General features: G+C 45.9%; 1 long non-coding RNA gene across 1 annotated transcript in view; it reads right to left on the bottom strand.

Moving 5' to 3' along the window:
* The window catches only part of LOC135364238 (uncharacterized), a 29,502-nt gene extending 15,348 nt beyond the window's left edge, over positions 1-14,154 (bottom strand). Inside the window, exons 1-3 of the long non-coding RNA XR_010411160.1 lie at positions 10,952-14,154; positions 9,556-9,756; positions 8,843-9,004 (exon numbers count right to left, since the gene is read on the bottom strand). This is a non-coding gene — a long non-coding RNA (uncharacterized LOC135364238). The remainder of the gene's footprint in view (positions 1-8,842; positions 9,005-9,555; positions 9,757-10,951) is intronic.
* Positions 14,155-15,634: the final 1,480 nt, after the last annotated feature.

The raw sequence follows: 15,634 nt of genomic DNA, 5'->3' as shown, positions 1-15,634 counted from the left end.
AGGCCGCCACCCAGAAGGAAACCCCGCCATTTGGAACCCCGGAAAGCATTCATAGCAGGAGAAATCTGCATGCCCATCCAAGCAAAACTGCACTTTTAGGGGCCCCCTGGAGGCCAACCCTGAGCCTAACACTCCTCCTGACCCACGCCCTCAACTCAGAGCCCCGGGAAGCTCGCACAGCATGGGCAGATCTGGGCCAAAATGACCGGAGGCCCTAACCCTGACCCTAATTTGAGTTCTCAGGGGTCTGTGCGCAGAAGTCTGGCTCCAAAGCCACTGAGATGGGGACCCCTGAGCAAGACCAGAAGACTCAGCCTGTCACCCAGAAGGAAAACACACCTTTGGGAACTCCGGAACGCATTCAGAGCACAAGGATCCTGCATGCCCAGCCCAGCGAACCCCCAGTATCATCGGCCCCTTGCCCGAAATCCATGAGCTTGACGCTCATCCTGATGAACGCCCTTAAGTCAAACCACCCGTATCTCACCACAGCGCTGGCACTTGGGGCCTGCCATGCCCCCAGGCCCTAACCGTCATCCTGTGGAGGCTGCTGAGGGGTCTGTCCCCAGAGGCCTGCCTCCAATCCCCAGTATTTAGGACACCTGACCAGTACCAGAGGACTCAGACTGCCCCTGAAACGGAAAACGCGCCATGTGGAACTCTGGAAAGGCTTCATAGCAGGAGTACACTGCATGCACATTAAAGCATACATGCACTTTCACTGGCCCCCTGGCCGCAAACGATGAGCTTCACACTCACCCTGACCCATGCCCTCAACTCAGACCCCCAGGAAGCTAGCCATAGCGCCCGTAGATTCAACCTGCCAAGGCCCTAGGCCCTAACTGCAACCTAGCTTTGAGTCTCAGGAGTCAATCCTCAGAGGCCTGTTTCCAAAGCCCCAGGAATTGAGACCACCTGAGAAGTACCAGAAGACTCAGCCTGACACCCAGAAGGAAACCTTGCCATTTGGACACCAGAAAGCATTCAGGGCAAGAGAAACTTGCATGCCCACCCCATCAATCTCCCACATTCAGCGGTCGGGCCTAAAATCCTCAGCCTGGCACTCACCCTGACCCACGCCCACAACACAGCCCCCCGGGAAGCTCGCCACAGTCCTGGTAGATCGGGCCTACCATGCACTTAAGCCCTAACCTTAACCCTATTTTGGCTTCTGAAGGGCCTGTCCCCAGAGATCTTCCTCTAAACTCCAAGGACTGGTGACAACTGAGCAATACCGGAGGACTCAGACTGCCACACAGAAGGAAACCTCACCATTGGGAACTCCGTATGCCCATCCTAGCGAACCCCCGCTTTCAGCGGCACTCTGGCCAAAATCCCTAGCATGACATTCATCCTGATCGACGCCCTCAACTCAGTCCCCTGGAAAGCCTGCCACGGTGCTTGCAGATCGGACCTGTTATGCCCCTAGTCCCGAACCCTAACCCTGGCTTGGGTTCTGATGGCTTTGTCCCCAGAGTCCTGGATACAAAGCCCCAGGCACTGGGGACACCTGAGGAATAGGAGAGGACTCAGGCCGCCACCCAGAAGGATCCCATGCCATGTGGAACTACGGAAAGGTCTATGACCTGGAGACATCTGCATGCCTATCCCAGCGAGCCCCCACATTCAGCTGTACCTCAACAAAAATACTTGACAGGTTCAATATGCATTTGTGATAAAAACTCTAAACCATCTGGGTACAGAGGGAACACCTCAAGACAACAAAGTCCATATATGAAAAGTTCACAATTGACATCATACTCAAGGCTGAAAAGCTGAAAACATTTTCACTAAGATCAAAAACAAGGCAAAGATGCCCACTCTCATCACTTTCATTCAACACAGTATTGAAAGCCCTAGCCAAAGCAATTAGACAAAAAGAAAGAAAGAAAAAGAAAAGATGAAATCCAAATAGGAAAACTGTCAGTATTTGCAAATGACATAATACTATATATAGAAGTCCCTAAAGATTCCACCAAAAAACTGTTAGAATAAACAAATTCAGTAAAGCTGCAGAATACAAAGTCAATATACAGAGACCTGTGGCATTTCTTTTTTTTCAAGATTTTATTTATTTATTTGACACAGAGAGAGAGACAGCACAAGCAGGGTACGTGGGAGAGGGAGAGGGAGAAGCACTCTCCCCACTGAGCAGGGAGCCCAGTGTGGGTCTCGATCCCAGGACCCCGGGATCATGACCTGAGCCAAAGGCAGACGCTTAACTGACTGAGCCACCCAGGCGCCCCAACTTGTTGCATTTCTGTGTACCGATGACAAACCTTCACAAACAGAAAATAAGAAGGCGATGCCATTTACAATTGCATCAAGAAAAAAAAAATCTAGGATTAAAAGTAACCAAGAATGAGAAAGAGCTGGTACACTGAACACATGTTGGAAAAGGAAGGAAAAACACGGGTGTGTTGACGGGGAATGGATGAGTCAAACAAACGGAGGACGACACAAATAAATGGAAGCATACGCCATGCTCGTTAACCGAAGAGTAATCATGTTAGCATGTCCATCGCAACCAAAGCGATCTACAGATGTGATGAAATCCCTATCTGAATTCCAGTGGCATTATTCAAAGAAATAGAACACAGTCCTAAAATTCGTATGGAATCACAAAAGACACCAAATACCCAGAGCAATCGGGAGAAAGAAGAAGAGAGCAGGAGTCACCACACTCCCTCATTTCAAGCAAGATGACAAAGCTGTAGTCATCGAAACTGTATGGTACTGGCCTAGAAACAAAGCTCAGTGGAACAGAAGAGAAAGCTCAGAAAATGATAATCATAGCACTTTTGGCAAAGTTTATTCATAGAGTCGGTACATTAAAGGTATATTTAAACTTAGTTCTGATACAATTATTATTAACTCTGAATGGGAATTAATATTTATGTCCTCTTTCAACAGCTGATGCCAATAAATGCATTTCTTTAAACTTGGTTTATATAAATATATATTATTAAATAAGGATGATTTAGAATCCATGTTTTTAAGAAATATTAAAATCGCTTTAATAAACCTATCATGGAAAAGGAAACAGAGATATCAATCAACACAACTGATTGCATCACAAAAGACGACCACAGTCCCTTATCTGATGGAAGAATATAACATTTATTGAGTAGTTCTACCCAAATGTTAAACCTATTGAAAGCTATAGATCCAGCAACTCATTGACAAAAACACACATGTCAGAGAAATGTCCTAACAAATAGTATGAACATGTAATCAATAAAGTCCACACTGCATATATTCCAACAAGAAAAATACTTTCCCAAAAAATAAACTGTAAAACAAAAAAATAAAGGAGGACGAGAAGGAGGAAAAGGGGAAGAGGAGGGGGAAGGAGGAAGGGGAAGAGAAGAGGAGGAGGAGGAGGAGAAGAACAAAAAGAAACCTGAGAAACTAACCCACACATATATGGTCTTAACTTACGACACAAGAGCGGAAAATATACAATGGAGAAAGGACTGTCTCTTCAGTGAACGGTACTGGAAAACTGGACACTAAAGGCAGAAGAATGGAACTAGATCACTTTCTTACAGCACACATAAAAATTTTAAATGGATGAATGACTTGAATATAAAACCTGAACCCATAAACCTCCGAGAAGAAAACACAGGTAGTAAGTGTCTCCACATTGGTTTTGGCAAAGAGTCTTTTAGATCGCACACCAAAAGCAAAGGCAACAAATGCAAAAATAAACAAGTGGAACGACATCAAACAAAAATTTCTATGTGGCAAAAGAAACCATCAAAACTTAAAAGGCGACCTACCCAATGAGAAAAAACAATCTGCACATCATATGTGGGAGAAGAAACTAATATCCAAAATACACAAAACACTCCTACAAATCAAAAGACACAAACAAAAAAGACCTGTACAAAGAATGGGGAGAATATGTGAATACATACTTTCCAAAGATGGCACCCGCATGGCCAACAGACACAGAAAAAGTTGTTCAACATCACTAATCGTCGTCAAGAAAACCTATGTCAAAACCGCAATCAGCTATCATCTCACAACTGTAGGGACGGCAATCATCCCAGAGACAGACACCAGGTGTGGTCAAGGGTGTGTAGACAAGGGGACCCTGTGCACTGTTGGTGGGAATGTAAACTGGTGCAGCCACTGTGACAAACAGTATGGAGTTTCCTGAAAAAATAAATACAACTATCACATGACCCAGGAATGGCTCTACTGAGTGGATTTCTTTGGAGAACACAAAAACACTACCTCGAAAAGACAGATGCATGTTCACTGCAGCATTATTCACAGTAACCAGACATCGAAACAGAGACCTTGGGAGCATTATGCTAAGTAACTCAGACACAGAAAGACAAATACCAGGTGCTGTCATGGACATTCCACACGGAAACAAAAATACTGAACGCATAGATACTGAGAACAGATGGGTGGTTGCCAGGTTCGGGGATGGGGGGGCACGTGGGAAGGTGGTCAAAGGCACATGTTTGAGTGATAAAATGCGTAAGTCATGGAACGTTTTCTGCAGCATGGAGACTAAAGCTAACCCTGCAGGATGGGGTACAGGTCCCCCCGCTATTTGAAAGTACAGTGTTCCTAGGAAACCTTTCACAGCAGAAATGGTGTAAACCAAAGGAGGAATTATCATTCATTTATACAGAAAAAATAGTGAGCGTGCTCACACTCCAAAAATGACTTCTCTTTGGCTTTTCCTAGGCCTCAGGGCACAACTTCCTAAGGGATGCCCAAAATAAATGGAGATGAAACACAGCAGATGCTCACAGACACGATTCAAAGTGCTGAGGGCTGGACGCAGAGAGCAGTTCCCAGGAAGGAGCTGGTTGGGGTGCAGGCTGCCTCTGCAGTGGCTCCCCGCAAAACAGATGCTGAACGCGAGGCTCACTTTTCGACTTCTTTCATAAGAGGGAAATCCTCTTCGGGTTTCTTCCTGTTACTGAAGCCGAGTAATGACGTAGATCTTTCAAAAAACCCAAATGTCTTACCATGAACTTTTAAAAAGTGGGGGATACTTGTACTTGAAAGTTGCTGAGGGAGGAGATGTTAAATGTTCTCCCGGACACACGCATCAGCAGATCCACCGTGAGAGGCACCTTCCTCAGCATGGGGAACACGGACTACCTCCTACCCCCAGAAACCTCCTCCTTCCCCTTCCTCAGGACAACAAACCACAGCTGGGAGTTACCCCAATTCCTCCTTTCTGCCACTCCCAATATCTAATCCATTGGCAAATCCTGTGAGCTCCATCTTCAAAATGTACTCAGAATAGGACTAACCACTTCTTCCGAGACCACCTGTCTGGCCCACACTGGAGCCCATCTCTTGCCTGACTTCCTGGAAAAGCTTCATCATGGACCTCCCTTGCCCATCCTCAACCCTCTGTCACCTGTTCTCAGCACTGTAGCCAGGAAGGCCCAGTGAAACAGGGTCCCATGGGGTCACAGCCCTGCAGTGACTTTCTGTCTCCCTCTGTCCCCTCCCTGAGGCCATGTCCTAAGCTGTCTCCTGTGGCCACAGGGCCTTCTTGCTGCTCCTGGACATACCTGGTATGCTCCTGCCCTGGGGCCTTTGCACACGCTTTCCCTTCCGTTTAGAATGCGCTTGATGTGATATCACTCACCTTCTTTAGATCTTGACTCAAGGATCACCTTCCTAGTGAAGTCCCACCTGGCCCCTACGTGAATGGCAAGCACCACCCCCACCTCCCCTTCAGCATGCCAGCCCTGTCTCCTGCTCTATATTTCCACATATAGAACTTATCACAGTCACCAGTCCATCTCGGCAGGGCAGAAACGGAGGCCTACACGGATGCTTTCACCACGGACTACCTCCGATTTCCTGGTCCAAAGCCCCGGGGAAAAGGTGCCCCAGAGCTCTTGCACAGCCAGGATGCCCGGGACAAGGGGGTCCACCTACTGCACCCTGAACACCATCAGGAAAATGAGCCATACGAGGACTCCACCTGCCCATGAGACCTGAAACCAGACACTTTCCTCGATTACAGGTGAGCACACACACGTCCTCTCCTTGCCTGAGGTGCTCATCTGAGAAAGCTGAGCAGAGACCCATCCCAGGACCCAAATCTCCCTTTGCCCAAGGTCCTGGGAAACAAACATCTCTCCTCCCTGCACCAACCACCTGTGATTGAAGTCCGGAATCCTCCTGTGGTCAAGCAGAGTGGTGCACCTGTCCCTCTTTCCTGTGATGTCATCACAAACCAAGCTTTGCTGCACAGGACATCTGCTGTGCCTCCTCTGAGGAAGCAGGGGGCACACTGCACAAGAATCGATAATGCTGCGAGTGAGCTGCTTCCCACCAACCACCCTGCTGAGCCGAGGGCTCGAGAACCAAACAGGAAGCAACTCTCTTATCACATCTGCAGCAGGAGGGCTGGCCAGGGAGGAGAGCCCAGTCCCTATCCCTGGAGCAAGCTGGCCTGCCCATCGTGAGCGATGGTCCACCACCACGGCGTCACAACCTCCCACCTATCTGATCCGACTACCCTGCCAGGCTCAGACTTGCTCACACAGAGAGTCATAAGACCCAGCGACTTCTTTCCACTCCAGCTCAATGCTTCTCACGGAGAAGCAAACTCCAGCCTCACATATGTGCTCATCGTTACCTCTGGAATTCCCTGGGTGGTGTCTACACTGGCCCACACAGCTGTCCCATCCAGGCCACTCCACAAATGCCCTAGGGTTTCAAGCCACTTCCAAGCTGCCCTTAGAAAGGCAGGAACTGGCCCGATGAGGCACACCAGCCAAGTGACTCCATGTGCTAGAAACTCGGACAACATCCTCGCTGAACACCAACGCTTCCGAGTCCGAGCTTCAAACATTCGCTCACTGGGCACTGAGCACCATGTCAACATCAACACTGCTCTTTCAATTCACTTGTCTCCCATTCCTTAAAGTCGGAAACCAAGCTCCAGTCACCGCTCTAGTTTCCCTTCAGAGAAATAAGGCAAATGAGAGAATAAAACACTATGTGTGCACAGCACACTTCTATCAAAATATAACTCCTTCGTCTTTCTCATATGGGCAGCCCTACATGACCCATACGAATGAGACATGCCACGAGTTGAGTCATTATATATATATATTTGACCTTGTGTTTTTCCTTTTGATATTTGTATCTTGAAGTCAATGTCTATATTGCTCTCTTAAAATAATAATAATAATAATGACATGGTCACATAAGGGTCTGGATCTCCATAGCCACACACCCTGGCTCTGGTCCAGATAAGGAGGAAGATACAACCTCAGCCCAGGAAGCGAGGCCCACACCCTCAGGGATCCCGACACGCCTCACGGGTGATGGGTTCCTTTGTGACATGCAGTTGTCCGAGCACAAAGGATGCAGGCACCCTCCAGGATTCCTTGTTTTCTTCATAAATTCCCCAGCTCAAGTCGCAAGCGACTCACGGGGTCAAGCTTCCAGAGCCCAAGATGGGCCACCAGGTAAGCAGCCCCATTGGGAAGGCTAACAGGGGGCTCGATTTCCTTTGGGAGCACGACGAGACACTCCCCAAGCTCCTAAAGAACCTACACTCCTTCTCCATGTGTCCCTCTCACAAAGGGCACCGTACCCTGTTACAGATCTGCGGCTCTGTTTTACTTTAAAACATAATTTCTAATATCAGAATGTGGTACATGGAACAGGAAAACATGAACACTCACAAAGGATTCTTTTAATATCTTTGAAGATTGTTTTCCCATTGTTTAATTAAAATGGGAAATAAAAACACACAGATAGCCCCTTCCACTAGCAGGAATGATTCTCTTTGGTGATTGAAAAAAAAGCAGGATAAAAAAAAATAAAAAAAAAAAGTTGCTAAATAAAAAATTTTAAAAAAATTTTTAAAAAAGAAAAAAGAGCAGGAAATGAAAGAGTAACAGATGTTCTGACGACCCGTCATTTCCATAATCAAAGTTTTGAAACTTCACACACAAAGAAAGAAGCTCAAACAAACGTCTCGGCCTGGCAACTCTGAGACGTCTGAACTGGACTAACAGGGACAGATGATGAGGTTGTGTGTGTTGGGTGAGCCTGGTGGCAAAGAAGAAGGTGCTCGGCCAGCTCTCCACCTGGGCCTCACCTGTCCTCAGCCAGGAACCTGCTCACGGCCCTCACCTGTCACAACTCTCACACGGGAGACCCACAGCCAGCCCTGGAGCCCGCCCTGCCCACACCCTCCTGCATAATGCACTCAGCTCTCCTCTGAGGCCCCTGTCAGCTTTACCCAGACCTGGAACTCCCCCATCTGCTGCAGAGCTCCAGGATTCCCCCTCTTCTTCCAAAATGACACTGGTCCAAAGGTAGAAGGCTACTTAATGAATGGTTCACACCTACTTTCCCTTTCTGTCGTATTTCTCTCCATTTACCTTCCTACCTGTGCAAACTGTAAGTAACATATCAATGGAATATGAACATGCTCTGAGATCGGATTCTTTCACTGCAACCTTCTGAGGACTCCTTGTATAATAAAATACCATATCCTATGACGGGGGGATTAAAACTATTATTTACAGAATAATTCAGCCCAAATCACCTCAATTTTAATGGCTCTTCATTAGGCAGAACAGTTTCTGTGGAAAAAGACTTTCCATAGAGGGGCGCCTGGGTGGCTCAGTCGTTAGGCGTCTGCCTTCGGCTCAGGTGATGATCTTGGGGTCCTGGGATCGAGCCCCGCATCAGGCTCCCTGTTCAGCGGGGAGCCTGCTTCTCCCTCTCCCACCCCCCCCCCCCCCGCTTGTGTTCCCACTCGCTATCTCTCTCTCTGTCAAATAAATAAATAAAATGTTTAAAAAAAAAGACTTTCCATAGACATTACCTTCCAGCAATTTCATAAGGAGTCAACGGAAGCTCTGTGGGATAACCTGACGCACCTAGGCTCAGGCAAGCAGTTCCAGAACTCAGCCCAGTGCTCCTGACACCAGCATGCCTCCATCCAGAATTCCCAAACACTCTCCTTCTGACTCCACCACCAAAGAAACTACAGAGAAAATACAGCATGTCAAAATATCTAGATGATACATTTAGAAAAACTAGAAACTCAGGCTCAACTTTTAAACAGTAAAAGCCTGCTTTGAATAATTTTGATTTTTCCCTTGACCCTAACTGTAACTCTTCTGATGAAAACACTAATCAATTATGAAACATCACCTTTGACAAATGACATCATCCGAATCTGTATCTGACGACAAAAAGCCACCTAACTCTAGATGCTGGCCGCTCAACCATATCCTAGGCCCAATTGAATAAACGCTATTAGATTGAGGAACAAAAGATATCTTAAAAACACACAAAGAGTAAATTTCACCTTCCCTTTCTAATAAAAGTTACTTCTAGGAAACAGATGATCAGAATATATTTTGTAAGCAATAAATGAACAGAGAAAATCAGATCCCCTGCAATGTTCGACCCGCAGGGAAAGTAACTCTTGAACCAAATGGAGAATGCTGAGAGCTACTTAAGTTTTACTTCGTAGCTCAACTAGAAAAAAGAGGAAAGCCCAGGAGGTTTGGGGTTAATCAGAAGTTTTACCTCCAGTCCTGACTTGAAGATGACATTGTGCCAAATGGACCTGCTGCTCTCTCTGAATGCTGACGTCCTGTGACAAGCAGCATCACTGACTCACATGCTGATGTTCAAAACTTCGGGTCTCATGGAGCCAGAGGGGAGAAGTGCTGTCAGGTGGGGATAAGTAGGACCTCCGACCTATGGCAAGCACACCTGCTTCGGTTTCTGGGAGAAGGGGAAACACATACTTGTTTTTTAAGTACTAATTATCTTCATTCTAAAGTAGACCAATGACTTTGACATTTTTGGAAACGCGAAATGACTCTTCCAAATCAACACCTCAACTCATCTGTTCCTCATGCAACTTGAGTAGGGTCTAGTTTACTCCAGCCTCCAGGCCCCCACCTGGAGAACCCTCCCGCACAATCCTGACAGCCCATTACCACCATACCCGGGGAACATGGGGCACAATGCTAAGTTGGAGGACGGCTCTGGGGCTTGTTACCGCCACACCTGTGCCTGGGGGAACAGGGGACACCCTGCTGAACTCGGGGTGCTACTCAAGGTCCATTACCTGCACTCTGCCAGGGGACAGGGGGCACCCCACTGAACTTGGGGACTGTGTGCGGTCCTTACGTGCACTCTTCCAGGGGAACACGGGAAACCCTGAAATGTCCGCAACCCATCCCAAAAAAGCTCGGGTGAGCGGAGCCCTGGAGTTCACGGGGCTGGGGGATATGGCCCGTTGAAGGACTTTCAACGATTAGGAAACTCATCTGAGTTCGCGGGATTAGCTCGCTCCCCGCCTCCTTCGAGGACCCAACTCCCACCCGAGGTGCACCCTACCCCCGGGACCCCACCCCGGCCCACAGCGGGGTCTCACCAAGCCGGGAACTCTACAGGTGAACTCTCTGGGAGCTGGCCTTCTGCCCCACCTCTGCATCCGGGGCCGCTCCGGGTCCTCCCTCAGAGAGGTAACTCCACCCCCACGCGGTGATTGGTCGGGGAGGGTGGTGCCCCGAGCCCATTGGATGCCGCGCCTGCCTCTACCGGCCAACCCGCCCTCAGGCCCGCGGCTCCCTACGACGGCAGGTGGTCCAGGAGGCCCGTCCTCACGCCAACACCTGGCTTGGCGGCGCAGGCGTGGGCGGGGGCTATGGGAGGGGTCCGCCCCCCCACACACACCCGGCCCATTCCGCGGCCGCCTCTGGCTGCAGACCACCCCCAGAGCCCTGCCCCTTCCCTTCCTGCACCAACCCCTGCCTGCAGAGCTGTTCCCGGCTCCCGGCAAGATCAGCTGCGCTCGGACCTTCTGAGGCTTTGGGCTTTAGGAAATGCAATGGTTTCACGCATTTCCAAGGCAGTTTTAAACCCAAAAACTAATGCTCTAAACGTGAAGAGCTTCGCCTTCTGGTCTCACCCATGGACTGGATAGTGCTTCTTGGACCTTCAAAGCATCCTTGTAGGATGAGCCCGTTTATGCTGGAATATATATACATATGCTTGGTTCTGCAGGGAAGCTCCAGGATGAAGAACAGCCGCCCTTCTCTGCTGTTGGAGTTGTGAACGAGGAACATTTATTTTTCACTTAAAAAGAAAACATATTGTTATTCTCGACACTGAATGAACAAACCCTTTTAAACACTTTAGAGAAAAAGGAAGAGAGTTTTATTCAAACCCAAGTCAGGACAGCTGCCTGGGAGACACAATCTTCACAAAAAAGGGAGTGCTCCGGGGAAGGAACATTTGAGGCAGGTTTATATATTTGTTCTGTGTTGATTTACATACAGATTTACATATCATCATGAGGAAGAACATTCAAGAAAGTGACAGACTTTCTCTTATGTTTTCAGTTTGTACAAGTTGGTATGACTCTAATCTTATGGAAGCCAGAGAGGTTCTTTTGTTTTTCTTATCTTTATGTTTGCAATGGCATTTTGGGGTTATCTTTTTCTTCTCAAACCAGATGTACAATATGTGCTTGGGACAGAAATAGGACCCATACTCTGAGGCTTGGCCCAGTCATTTTGACCTCGGTAAAATGTTAAAGGATAGCTTCTCTGGGAGCCCAGGATCCAGGCCCACGGATGGTAAAAGATAAAAATTTCCATTATCATTAGAATTGCTACTAAAGGGAGGAACTTGAGACAAAAGTACCTTTAACAATAGTGCCAAAAAATCAAAATGATGCCTAGAGAAGTTCACCTGTCCCACGGTCAACACAGGTAACAGGTGTTCACAGATGCTGGGCTCCTCCCCTTCTCCTGCCCAAATCTCTGAAGCACACAGATAATTTAAAGTCAGAATTTTAGAACTCCTAGACATCTCAGTGATGTCTGGCACCATTCCCTTGGACTATAGAATAAAAAAGAGTAGCTCATTTTCACAACACTAATGGAAACATGAAGTGCCCCTAAAGCTTGCATACACTGTCTCAGTTCTTTCCTTGCAGATTTTGACTAATGTTAAGTCATAGTCATACCATATAAACACTACGATGGTTGGGAAGTAAGTAATCATAGCTAAGGGACTATTTTAGCAATGTTTATAAGCACTGTCTCACTTTGTAGAAGAGGCTGAGCTGAGTGTTTTTAAATACTATTTCAGACCTGTCTTACAGCACACTCTGAACATACTAGAGCCTGAATCAATTAAAAAAAAGATAGTTCTTTCAGTAACTTGAAGATCTCAAGCAGATTATAATGTCTCTATTCCTAGAGATCTTGGAGTATCTTACTCAAAGGTCCTCCACTGATCATGATGGGCATAGTTTAAAAGGCCGGCTGAATTCATTCCAGTTGGCCACACAACAAGAAAATCCTGGTACTTGATATGTTTCCAGATGGAGAAGACCAGAGATAACAGGGAAAGAGTTCCGTGTATGGAATAACAAGGGATTTGGAGTCAGTTTGGAGATCCCACTTAGGTCTCTGACACTAAAATCCTCCGTGACTCGTATCGTCTCTGAGCCCCCGTCTAACCATCTAGAAAATGTGACTAAAAATACCTACATCATAGTTTAGAAGTTTAAGAGGGAGAATTCCACAAAGAGCAGTGTGATGGAGCTCAAGGGCAGGTGCTCAGAAACCATAATTACTATTTGGATCTATTTCTTTTCCAGAAAAAAGGACACATGTTGAAACCATATTTCTGATAGATGACTCACAAGATGATTTTCAAACCTTAAGGAAGGTCAAGAAGCTGCTATTGTGTCATGTTTCACTCAGAAATCATCTTGTTGGACTGGTGAGGACAATACAATAGCACCATCATCACTAGGAGTGGGGAGCTTCCCATTTCCATATGGCTATGTTGTCCCCCTTAGCTCAGGGCTACCAGAAAGGGCAGCTGGGGGCGACCACATGCCAAGGCTGCCAGGTGTGGCTGAGGCAGGCAGAACTCGGACTTAAGGCTCAACTCCTGTCTACCTTATTTATAGTGCTCTTCACGGATAGAATGCCATTGTCTGTGAGCTCTGATGTAGGAAAGATCGAGACTTTCCATTGTGATTCCCTCTCTGACCCTTAGGATATGTAGCAAATTTACATTTAAGTTTTAAGCATTGAGGGACTTCCTGCTTTTCTTTTCATTATGACTATGGCTCGATTCCCTGTAGTCTAAGAATATAACCTAGTTAATTTCAGGCTTTTAAAATGTGTAGACTTGATTCATGGCCCAACATATCGTCTATTTGGATAAATATTCTAGCACCACTTGAAAATAATGTATTCTGCACTTACTCTGTAATGTTCCATATATGTCAATTAGGTCACATGTCTTACCAATGTTTTGTCTGCTTTTTCTATCAGATATTGAGAAAGGTATATTAAAATCTTCAAGCAATGCTACTCTGGTCAACATTCCATTGGAGAATCTCCCAAGTGTTATAAGCCAAGAGAAACAAAAAGAATAAGAAGCGAGGAGAACATTGTGACTATTTACAGATAATATGATGGTGTACATAGAAAATCCAAAGTATTCTATAAATACACTATTAGAATTAAAAATGGAAAACTTGCAAATCTTAGAACCAAGGAAGCAATCCAGAAAGCAGCCAGGGGGAACAGATTTCTTATGTACGGAGGGAGGAACATCAGAATAACGTCAGACCTGTCCAAAGGGACTTTGCAGGTGAAAAAGAGCTGGAAAGACATATTCACAGTACTAAATGAGAACATGCAGCCAAGGATACATAACCAGGGAAATGTTGCAAAAGAAAACCAAACCTGGGGGCATCACAATGCCTGACGTCAATCTATATTGCAAATCTGTGACGGGATGGTATTGGCACAAAAACACATAGATCAATGGAACAGAATAAAGACCCCAGAAATGGACCCTCAACTCTATGGTCCACCAATCTTTGACAGATCAGGAATGAATGTCCAATGGAAAAAAGACAGTCTCTCCAATAAATGGTGCTGGGAAAATTGGACAGCCACATGCAGAAGATTGAAACTCGACCATTCTCTAACATCATGGACAAAGATAAACTCAAAATGGATAAAAGACCTCAATGTGAGACAGGAGTCCATCAAAATCCTAGAGGAGAACAGAGGCAGTCACCTCTTTGACATCAGCCACAGCAACTTCTTTCAAGACATGTCTGTAAAGGCAAGGGAAACAAAGGCAAAAATGAACTTTTGGGACTTCATCAAGATAAAAAAACTTCTGCACAGCAAACGAAACAGTCAACAAAACCAAGAGGCAACCCATGGAATGGAAGAAGATATTTGCAAATGACATTACAGATGAAGGGCTGGTACCCAAGATCTAGAAAGAACTTCTCAAACTCAACACCCAAAAAATAATAATACTAATAATAATAACCCAATCAAGAAATGGGCAGAAGACATTAACAGACATTTCTCCAAAAAAGACATAAAAATGACTAACGTTTAACATCACTAGCCATCAGGGAAATTCAAATCAAAACCACAATGAGATACCACCTCACACCGGTCAGAATGGCTAAAATGAACAAGTCAGGAAATGACAGATGTTCTGAGGATGTGGAGAAAGGGGAACCCTCTTTACACTGTTGGTGGGAATGCAAGCTGGTACAGCCACTCTGGAAAACAGTATGGAGGTTCCTCAAGATGTTAAAAATAGAACTACCCTACTACCTGACAATTGCACTACCGGGTATTTACCCCAAAGACACAGACGTAGTGAAAAGAAGGGGCACCTGAACCCCAATGTTCATAGCAACAATGTCTGCAATAGCCAAACTGGGGAAGGAGCTCAGATGCCCTTCAACAGATGAATGGATAAAGATGTGGTCCATATATACAAGGGATTACTCAGCCATCAGAAAGGATAAATACCTACAATTTGCACTGACGTGGATGGAACTGGAGGGGATTAGGCTAAGTGAAATAAGTCAAGCAGGGAAAGACAGTTACCATATTGTTTCACTCATATGTGGAACATAAGGAATAGCATGGAGGACCATAGCGGAAGGAAAACTGAATGGGAAGAAATCAGAGAGGGAGACAAACCATGAGAGACTCTGGACTCCGGGAACCTAACTGAGGGTTACAGAAGGGAGGGGGTGGGGGAATGGGGTATCTGGGTGATAGGTATTAAGAAGGTCACATATTGTGACGAGCACTGGGTGTTATATGCAAATAATGAGTCATTTAACAATACATCAAAAAATAAAGATGTACTATATGTTGGCTAATTGAGCATAATTAAATAAGTAAATAAATAAATATGCTTTCTACATGAAAAACAAATAATGGGTACAGAATTTCAGATTTGCAAATGAAATGTTCTCAAGATATGCATCACAGCAGTATAAATATACTTAACACTACCGGACTTTATACTGAAAATGTTAAAATGGCAAAATCAATGTTATGATTTTTTACAACTTTTTCCCCTTTTTTTATTATGCTAATCACCATGCATTACATCATTTTTCCCTGCCTACTATCTTCTTTTTTCTTAACATATAATGTATTATTTGCTTCAGAGGTACAGGTCTGTGATTCAACAGTCTTACACAATTCACAGTGCTCGCCATAGCACATACCCTCCCCAATGTCTATCACGCAGCCGCCCCATCCCTCCCACCCCCCACCACTCCAGCAACCCT

This window comes from Mirounga angustirostris, unplaced genomic scaffold (assembly GCF_029215605.1).
Source record: "Mirounga angustirostris isolate CCGP_5_RB_7025 unplaced genomic scaffold, mMirAng1.0.hap1 SCAF_4, whole genome shotgun sequence".
NCBI lineage: Eukaryota > Metazoa > Chordata > Mammalia > Carnivora > Phocidae > Mirounga > Mirounga angustirostris.
The sequence above is the reverse complement of the archived record's forward strand: the minus strand, read 5'-3'. Positions and strand labels throughout refer to the sequence as shown.